Consider the following 8778-nt stretch of genomic DNA (forward strand, 5'->3'; position numbering starts at 1 on the left):
GGAAATTGAAATTTATCTGTGAAAAAAAATATATATTTTTACTAAATTATTAGGCACATCCACTAATTGAACCTTTGACTATTTTTGGACAATCTACTCAGACTAGATTGAATAGTAAATAACTTCAAATGTTTAAATCAAATTTCACTCAAATTGTTGATCAATCTTGTATGCACAATATCTTTCTCATATGCAGCCTGATCGAGGCAAGTAACTAGTCAAATTGAGGGTATTGATCAATAAAATAGAGTGAATGGACCAAACATCTAAAATGGGCCAAATATTCAGGTCAAAATTGTGACCCAACTTACTGACCTCGTGAAAAACTAAGAATTGATGTAAGTTTTGTGGGCCCCATCATGATGTGTGTCAAACATCAACACCGTGCATTTGATGTGTCCCCTTTAGGTTATGAGATATCTCAAAAATCATCCGTATACGAAACTTAGGTAGGCCATACCATCTAAAACTATGTGAAGACATCTTAAAAAATATAAAAGCACTTGGCGGGGCCCATATGAGTTTTGGATGCGGCTGAAACTTGGTCTAACTCCTCATCCAAGTGGGACACACATAATGAATGGGCTGGATCTGTGAATCACATTTAGGTGGGCCCGATATATGACTATGAATATTTTAAGGAAACCCCTCTCCACTATATTATGTGGTATGGCCCACGCAAGTCATGGATTGACTTTTTTTTAAGCTCTTGGCCCACCTAAGTCATAAATTGACTTTCTCCATACCGTTCAACGCTTTTCTTGGATCATTTTATGATATTAACCAAAAAATGGGGCGGGTCCAAGGCTTAAGTGGACTACAAGGTGGGGATTGAACGTCCACCGTTAAAAACTTCCTGGGAGCTGGAGAAGTTTCAAATGAAGTTGATATTTGTGTTTTCACTTCATCTACATCTACATGACCTTATGAATAGGTTGGATGGTAAAAACTAATAATAATCACGCTGGCCCTTAAAAAGGTTTCAACGGCGGGTGTCATTGTCACTGCAGCTTCCTTTGATGTGGTCCACTGGAGCCCTTTACCTGCCTCATGTTTTTGCTCATATCTTAAAATGAATTGAGAAAAATGATGAACGACGTGGATAAAATACTTACATCACGGTGGGCCCACGGAGCCCTGCACAAACTAATCCATTTGGGTGGGGTATCATTTGGAACGAAGCGGATTGTATAATGAGTAACTCAATACGCTTAGTGTAGTGAGTAAACTTTGTGGGTCCCATAATCATTCATGCATTTTATCCACTCCATTCATACATTTTAGGAGATAAGTTGAAGTGTTTATCCCAAAAATGAAGCATATCCAAAACTCCAATGGACCACACCACCGGACAGAGTGTGAATTGAACATCTACCATTGAAAATTCCATGGGGGCCACGGAAGTTTTAGATCAATCTGATATTTGTGTTTTCACTTGATCTATGTCTTTGTGATATTATGAACAGGTTGGATGACAAATAAACATCACTGTGGGCCATAGAAAGGTTTCAACGGTGGAAATCATTATTCCCACGGTTTCCTATGGAATGGTCAACATGAGCTTTAGATATACCTCAATTTTAGGCTGAACCACTAAAATGATTCGAAAACACGGATAGACAGAGTGGATAAGACAAATACATTCACAGTGGGCCCGAGTGAGTTAGTACGCAATTCATTTACCCAACTGGGAAACAGAGAGTTTACCCAGCGCCGACCCTAAAGACTCTTTCCCTTTCTCGCCCTTAGTCATCTCTCTCTCTCTCTCTGCAGATCTCTCCCTCCTCTCTTCCTGTCGATCTCTCTCCCTATTTCTCTCTTCCTTGCTCGATCTCTCTTCCCATTGTCTCTCTCTCTCTGTCCCCACCGAAGATTCTGTTGCTGACCGCCCTACCCGCGCACGCCATCTCACTCTCTTTGAATCTATGGTTGAAGGCTCAATCTCCAGGAACATTAAGGTATTTCTCTCTCTCTCTCTCTCTCTCTCTCTCTCTCTCTCTCTCTCAATGCCGATTTAGGGCAGCCCAACCTGTAGGGCAGGGTCTAGAACCCTAAAATTGGCAGGGCTGGAACCCTGTAGGGCCTCCTCTTTCTCTCTTCCTTAAATTAGATCAGAAAAACTAACCTCCTCCAAATAGGCAATATTATGCAATTTTTGGCCTGAACTAGCAGTGGTATTTGTTGAGGCCAGCATTCTGCGCATGTGGTCTGCTTTCCATTGATTCATATGTTCGTTGCTCTGCTGCTGAAAACAATGGACTGAAAATCTCACCTATTGAACAATCCCAGCACTTGGCAGGTAGACTTTTTCCTGTTGCAAGTGGACTGTTGGTCACATTTCGTTCCTGCAATTCAGATCTATGTCATTTTTATCTCACGGCCTAGAAGAGAGGGCAAAGTAGATGTACGATGTCGATCACAACTAGAGCTTTTCTTCCTGTTATTTGCAGCAGCACAATGGGCATCTTGGACTCACATATGCAGAGCCCATTATGATGGTTTGACTCGTGAAAGAGAGTGCCCAATTGAACTTGTACTAGTAGCAGAAAAATGCTGCTTTGAATTAAATTGTGCAATTCACAGCGCCCCATTCAGCGATCAGGAGCTGATCTGGTTGTCTGCTACACACCTACGGGTTACGTCCAAAATTTGCTGGGATCAGGTGATTGTAGCCGTTCATCTGGTTCAACTTTTGCCTGTTGAAGTGTGGCATTGCTTGTTTTGTGAGCAATCCACATATTGATGGTGATCATCCCCTGATCATTGCATATTGATGGTGATTGTGCGCATTATTCATTTATATTTGATATGAAGGTTATCCATGGAAAAACCCTGAATGTCATTTGTGTAGTCCACACTCATGTATTTTTCATTAGATGAATCAAATAGAACTGTAGCTTGGTCAGATTGCCTAGCTACTCCTACTGTGTAAGATGTCTAACATTGGCTCAAAATTCCTTGAGGTATCAAGATTTATTTCAAGGCTTCATGTGCCTAAAGAAGCTACATTCATATATTAACACTTTCAGCCCTTGCCAATTTCAGTGAATCATTGGAGTGAACATTCATAAAAATCTCTGCTTTTCTAACATTTGTTCTCTTTTGAAGAATCATGAGTGCAACATGTCACTCTTTTTTTTCTTGAATTTTGTTGCTTTAAGGTGTTTTGTAATATTTGTTTTCTTCAATCCTTACAAAATTGACGTTCTCTTATGGCTGTCTGCATGGTTGTCCATGTTTTTGTATTCAATCCACTCTATCTTGTGTCTCGTTGCAGAGATTGCTGATTTTTTTATCTAGTTGCATGCTTACAGGGGCCTAGTTGGTTATAGAAGTGTGTTTAGCAGTGATACACATGGCACTGGATTTATGCATCGCACTTTCTTGAGTATGTATTCTTGTTCTCCTTTTTCTTCATTTAATTTTGCTCCATATGGATCTATGGACTCAATCAAAAGTGTAAGCTACTTACTATTTTTAATAAATGTCTTTGAATGATTTGCATTTATGACGTAAAAGTTAATGTAGAGATGTCTTGAACTCTGATGTTCATCAGCACTCATCCCCATTGTATTACAATAATGTATTATTTAGGCAGTTATAAAGCAGAGGGGAGTTTGGTACCATGGGACCTGGCAGCAAATGTTGGCCTCAAATGGCTGGCTTGATACCTTCTTCTGACAGTGAGGTATCCAATGGATTTATGAGAAGTATACTTTGTTTGGTGTTCGTATTCATATCTTTTGCCCTCTTTTCCTTCCCCTGTATATTTAGTGTTGTTTCATTTTTCTCACCAGGAACTGGGTTTTCTTCTGAAAAAAACTGTTTCACATGTCAGTATACTGTTATATAGTTTTTCTTTTTTTTCTTTTTTCTTTTTTCTTTTTTTCTGTTTTTAATGGATAACATAACCTTCACTCAAGAGCACGAAAATATATCAAGACAGGTAATCATTTGCTAAATTATCCCATAATAATGGACGCATCTCACAGACCCGTAAATGATGTAGCACATATTTGTAGCTTTTTCATACAGCCTGGCAAGGGAAGTGAGAATATTAATTCTTTACTGTCCCAATTTGATATTATGCTATTTTGTGCTTTTTTAAGCTTGCATGTTACTAAAATCTACTCATGTGATAATATACTTTTCAATTAGATTGAGCAAGGACACTGCTATATTTTGATACTGACAGATCGCCTTTCAGTTAATATTAGTTTCCACCAAGGTAAAAAATAAAAAATAAAAAATAAAAAAAAAACACGGTTACGTAACAGCCATAATGGTAATGGTGGGAACTGTTATGCATTTCTATTTGGTTTTGTTTGTCCTTGATATTCAATAAAAGGTAGTAGTCAAGGAGGGGAAATTTTTAATACATTGGTTTAGATGGTAGTTGACTTTTTTTAATAATCTTTTCCACCTTATACTCTGTACTTCTCCGGCTTTTTCATGAATCTAAATCCAATAAAATCACAAGTCCTTGTGAATGGCCAAACTTTTTCCTCAGTTATGTAATTGATTGCACCATTGTTTTAAATAATAAATAGCATGTAGCATAGCGTTCACCTCCCTGAAGAACAAGGCATAAGCTACATAGCGTGTAGCATAAGCAACATGCCACTTCCAAATTTTTAATTAAGGCTGCTTTTGGTTCCACCAATTATCATGAAATTCAATGATATTTTCACCAAATTAGATTGATTAAAACATGAAATTTTATGAAACTTCATGATATTTGGTGCAACCAAACACAACTTAAAATAATAGGAAAAATATGGCAAAGGAACTGAGTTAATACTATTACTTACATCAGTTTACTGAAATCATTGAAAAGAACTCTATGCTTTTACCATCCCACATAGCATAGCTGGTCTAGTAGCTAAATTGCTGGTAAATGTGTCACCTATAGTCTTGTGCCAAGCTAAACTTCAGGATAAGAACTCTATGCTTTGATTTTAGTTGCAGGATTCTCATCAAATTTCTTTATAGTATAGTTTGATGAAGGTCCAAGGAAATTAGGACTCCGGAAGTGAATATGTGAACTTCTGAATTTTGTTTAGGTGGTGGCATCTGGAGTAGATGAACGTACCCTCAAGCGTGAAGGTGTTTGTGCTGCATCATTACCAACTACCATGGTAAGGATCTTAAAAATAAAATAAAATCTGTTTATATACTTTATTTTTGAATGCTTTAGTCTCTAAAACATTTGTTTTGATTAGCAATGCATTTCATTCAAGCAAGCAAAGAAATGATAGTCCATTAAGACAATGGACAAGTGCCTCTAACATGCATAGGATCATGAGCAACACCTGCTTTTGCCTAGGGACAAGATTAAAAGAGACTGCATATCCATGCAACACCCCTTTAATTTCATTTAATAATTGTTGTGGGTATCATAATTATTTTTTGTCTCCCATTCTTATTTGCTCAAAGAGCTAACGATATATGCCTAGTTCTCTTCTATTACAATCCCGAACTGGAAATGTTTATGCTTGAAATATTTGATGTGTCTATTGCTTTGCACCTGGCGAAAACAATATGCCTAATGTCCATGAATCATAAAATCGATCCTGTGCTTTAGGTTGAATGATATTCCTCCTGAAATTAAAACTATTCCTCCAAAATTTTGGTACAATAATCATTTCATGGTGAATGAAACTTCATGAATAAGTAGACTGCTATCAATTGATCCAGATTTCCTTTTTCCTAAGGTTGCTTGGTGCAATGGTAGATTTTTGGTTATCATGCTTGGTGGAAAGGTCAAGTTATCATGCTTGGTTATCCAAGCACATGGCTGAAATGGGGACAAATTCTTTAACTCAAATGGTTAGCATGCATTCTAAGTGAGTACCTCACCCATTATGGCGAAAGCTCGGGTCAAATTCTTTAACTCAAATGGGAGCCGGAGCCTTATTGTACATTGCTGTAAGATTAAAATCGTGGAAAATAGGTTTTTTATCAGATTATTTCCAACCTTTGTTCTACACTTGCATGTATGATTGCTGCACAATTGTGACTTGTGAAAGGAGAAAAAAGAATGTGTGAACATTTTTTTGCTGCAGGTATTTTGAAGATAGTGTTTTGATTGATTCAGTTATGTTTTTCATTGCAGCTTGTTCCTTTACAACTATTGTAGAATAACCTTATTTTACATCTACATGTGCGACCCATATGCACTCCCTCTTCTTTTCAGCTGTTGTTAGTTGGAGGGAGTCGGAATGAAGAATCAGAATTTCTTCATTTTTTTGGTAAGTCTTTTTCCTTTCAAAATCTTTATCATCAAGAAACTTCATGATATTTAATGATTAAGTAGTATACTTTTGAGAAAAATATTATGAATTGGTATGTTTGAGTGTTTTGGCTTTGTGGTGGATGGACGAATTCTATCCCAATGTGCATCAAATTGCGGGACACTTGAGTTCTATCCCAATGTGCATCAGGTGGTAGGGCACTTTATGTTTCTTTGCATGTCCAATACCAAGTTTTGGGTCAGCCTGATTTTTGTCCTCCAAAAGGAAAATGAGGGGGGCACACATGATGGACAGTGGAACCTTGCACAGATCATGATGGGCTCCACACATATTGTAGAATAAGCTTATTCTACAAATGTCACTGAGGAATCTGCCTAGTTGTAGAATAAGCTTATTCTGCTAATGTTGCAGAGAAAAATTATCATGCATGAAAATATCTTTCAAAATTTCTTTTGTAGGATGCTTCTATTGATTAGTCGGAGGTCTTCAACAAGGTTGCTTCTTCTGTTTGCATTTTGCTAACCAAAGATGAGGTAAGGATTTATTTCATTTTATCTTATTTTATTTTAATTTTGTTTCCGTTGATTTGCATGAAGTTCAGTTTGAGCAGCTCTATATCGCTTATCGATTTTGTGCAGCTTGTAATCACCATGCATGGATGCACTGCTGCTATATGTGATAAAGTGATGCAGTCAGCAGAAGGTGCAATTCAGGCTGTCATTGAGTTCATTACAAGAAGAGGCAATGAGTTGAATGAAACTGATGTTTCAAGGTTTTGGCTGAGCATTGGCACATTATGTATTTTAGTTTGCAAGTAATTAATGTCTTTGCAAATATCTTATGCCAACCATTTCCATGACTGCAGGACGACCCAATCTTTGCTTTCTGCTACAATGTTTATAACCGAGAAACATCTACATCAGGAAGTTCTTGGTGCTGTATCTTTGGTTGATCTTTTTTTAAAAAAAATAAAATTTATTTTACATAATTTCATTTCACTTTAGGCATAGCTTGAAAATAATGTCTAATATGATAAGTGTTACCCAATGTGTATTGGAGCATTAGCGGAGGAACATAACCTTATCTCACTTGTAATCTGTACTCATAATTAGTTACAGATATTGACTGTTCTACTGATTGTAGGTAGGACTTGAGGGGAGTGCTAATGGACAATGGTGGTTGGATGCTATCAGGAAGGCCCTCGAATAAGGAACGACATTTGAACATGTAGGATCTAGGCAGTTGGCTGGTTTGCTTATATCCGCAGGGTAAGTAATTATTCATTGATTGGGACATCAGAACATGATAATTTCCTTTTCAGCATCTACATTTGACGAACGCCTCATATAGAATCTTCGACCATTTATTGGGGATGTTGATGCTGCTGCATAACCATAGCCTCATGCACAAACAAGACAGGTAACTTATGCATGTTGGCCCAGCTGCATGGGGCTAATGATGATGCTCTTTGTCAAACTTTAAAAACTTTAAAATTCACATAAAACTGATATAAACTCATTTCCTTTTCAATTTCTTTAGCAACACTGCTCATTATCAATAAATAACAAAATATATGGGCTGATTTACTTGATCTATCAATAGCCTCAGAGCTGGTTCCTATGGGTGTTACCAGTGCTAGCCAACTCCATGCACAAAGGCTCGAAATCATTCAGATAACTTCAGGGTCAAGAGAACTTGACAAGATCTTAGAGGGCGAGTTCTGAATGGATTACTCTTCAATTTAAATGTTAAAGCCTGTTTAGGTGCCACTTAAAAATGAATTTATCTCATTTTAGTTAATTGTAATTATGGATTCGAGATCATACTAAAATGAGATGAACTGTTTTGAGTGGCACCCAAATAGACCCTTGGTTCTTATCTCGAATCTAAAATTGGTTAACTTTTGGGCAGGAGGAATTGAAACTAGGTCTATTATTTGAGTGGCACCCAAATAGGCCCTTGGCTCATAGATAAATAAATAAATAAACAAATAAATGAAGTCTCTATTTACTATCCCCTTTCCATCTTTTGACTATTCTTTCATTTCTTGTGCATTCAGGTTTGCCAACCTTGCAAATTGAAAAGCTTGTGTAAATTTGCGAACCAGAGAGTAAATAAAAGGTGGAACTTGGATTTAAAAGATGCATTGAGGGTCCTTACTGTATATGGTTTGGACTCATTGCCCCAGCAGCTGATAGTATCTGATGCATAAAGGTTTCCATTAGCAAATTGCTGAAGGTGGTAGTTCAACTCGGCAAATAACCGCGTAGTCTTGACAGTTTTCGGGTATGCTCTTCCAAATGCATCCATTTTCATATACTGCACCCGTTAGGCAAATGTGCTTTTGTTTGGTGAAACTAAACGATTGCTAGATATATTTGTTTAGATGCATTTTTCTAGTGTGGTTTACATGTTCTATGTACTTATGGGTTGAATGGGTCTCATTTTATTGATGGTCCATGTGGTGATATCATTTTTTTTCCTGTTGTGTCATTATCTTATGCATAGTTTCTATTCGAGTTAG

The 8778-nt window shown here is 37.2% G+C and overlaps 1 long non-coding RNA gene across 6 annotated transcripts; it reads left to right on the top strand.

The window, feature by feature from the left end:
* Positions 1-2776: 2776 nt before the first annotated feature.
* On the top strand, positions 2777-8496 carry LOC131253434 (uncharacterized). 6 transcript variants are annotated; one of them, XR_009175164.1, is made up of 6 exons: positions 2777-3388; positions 5064-5138; positions 6197-6251; positions 6713-6787; positions 6893-7026; positions 7398-7777. It is a non-coding gene; the product is annotated as an uncharacterized LOC131253434 (long non-coding RNA). The 6 variants fall into 6 exon arrangements; XR_009175166.1 differs by lacking the exon at positions 2777-3388 and adding an exon at positions 8362-8496 and having other exon boundaries at positions 4897-5138; positions 7398-7522; XR_009175165.1 differs by lacking the exon at positions 2777-3388 and adding an exon at positions 8314-8440 and having other exon boundaries at positions 4897-5138; positions 7398-7522.
* The last annotated feature ends 282 nt before the right edge of the window (positions 8497-8778 follow it).

Source organism: Magnolia sinica, chromosome 8 (assembly GCF_029962835.1).
Source record: "Magnolia sinica isolate HGM2019 chromosome 8, MsV1, whole genome shotgun sequence".
NCBI lineage: Eukaryota > Viridiplantae > Streptophyta > Magnoliopsida > Magnoliales > Magnoliaceae > Magnolia > Magnolia sinica.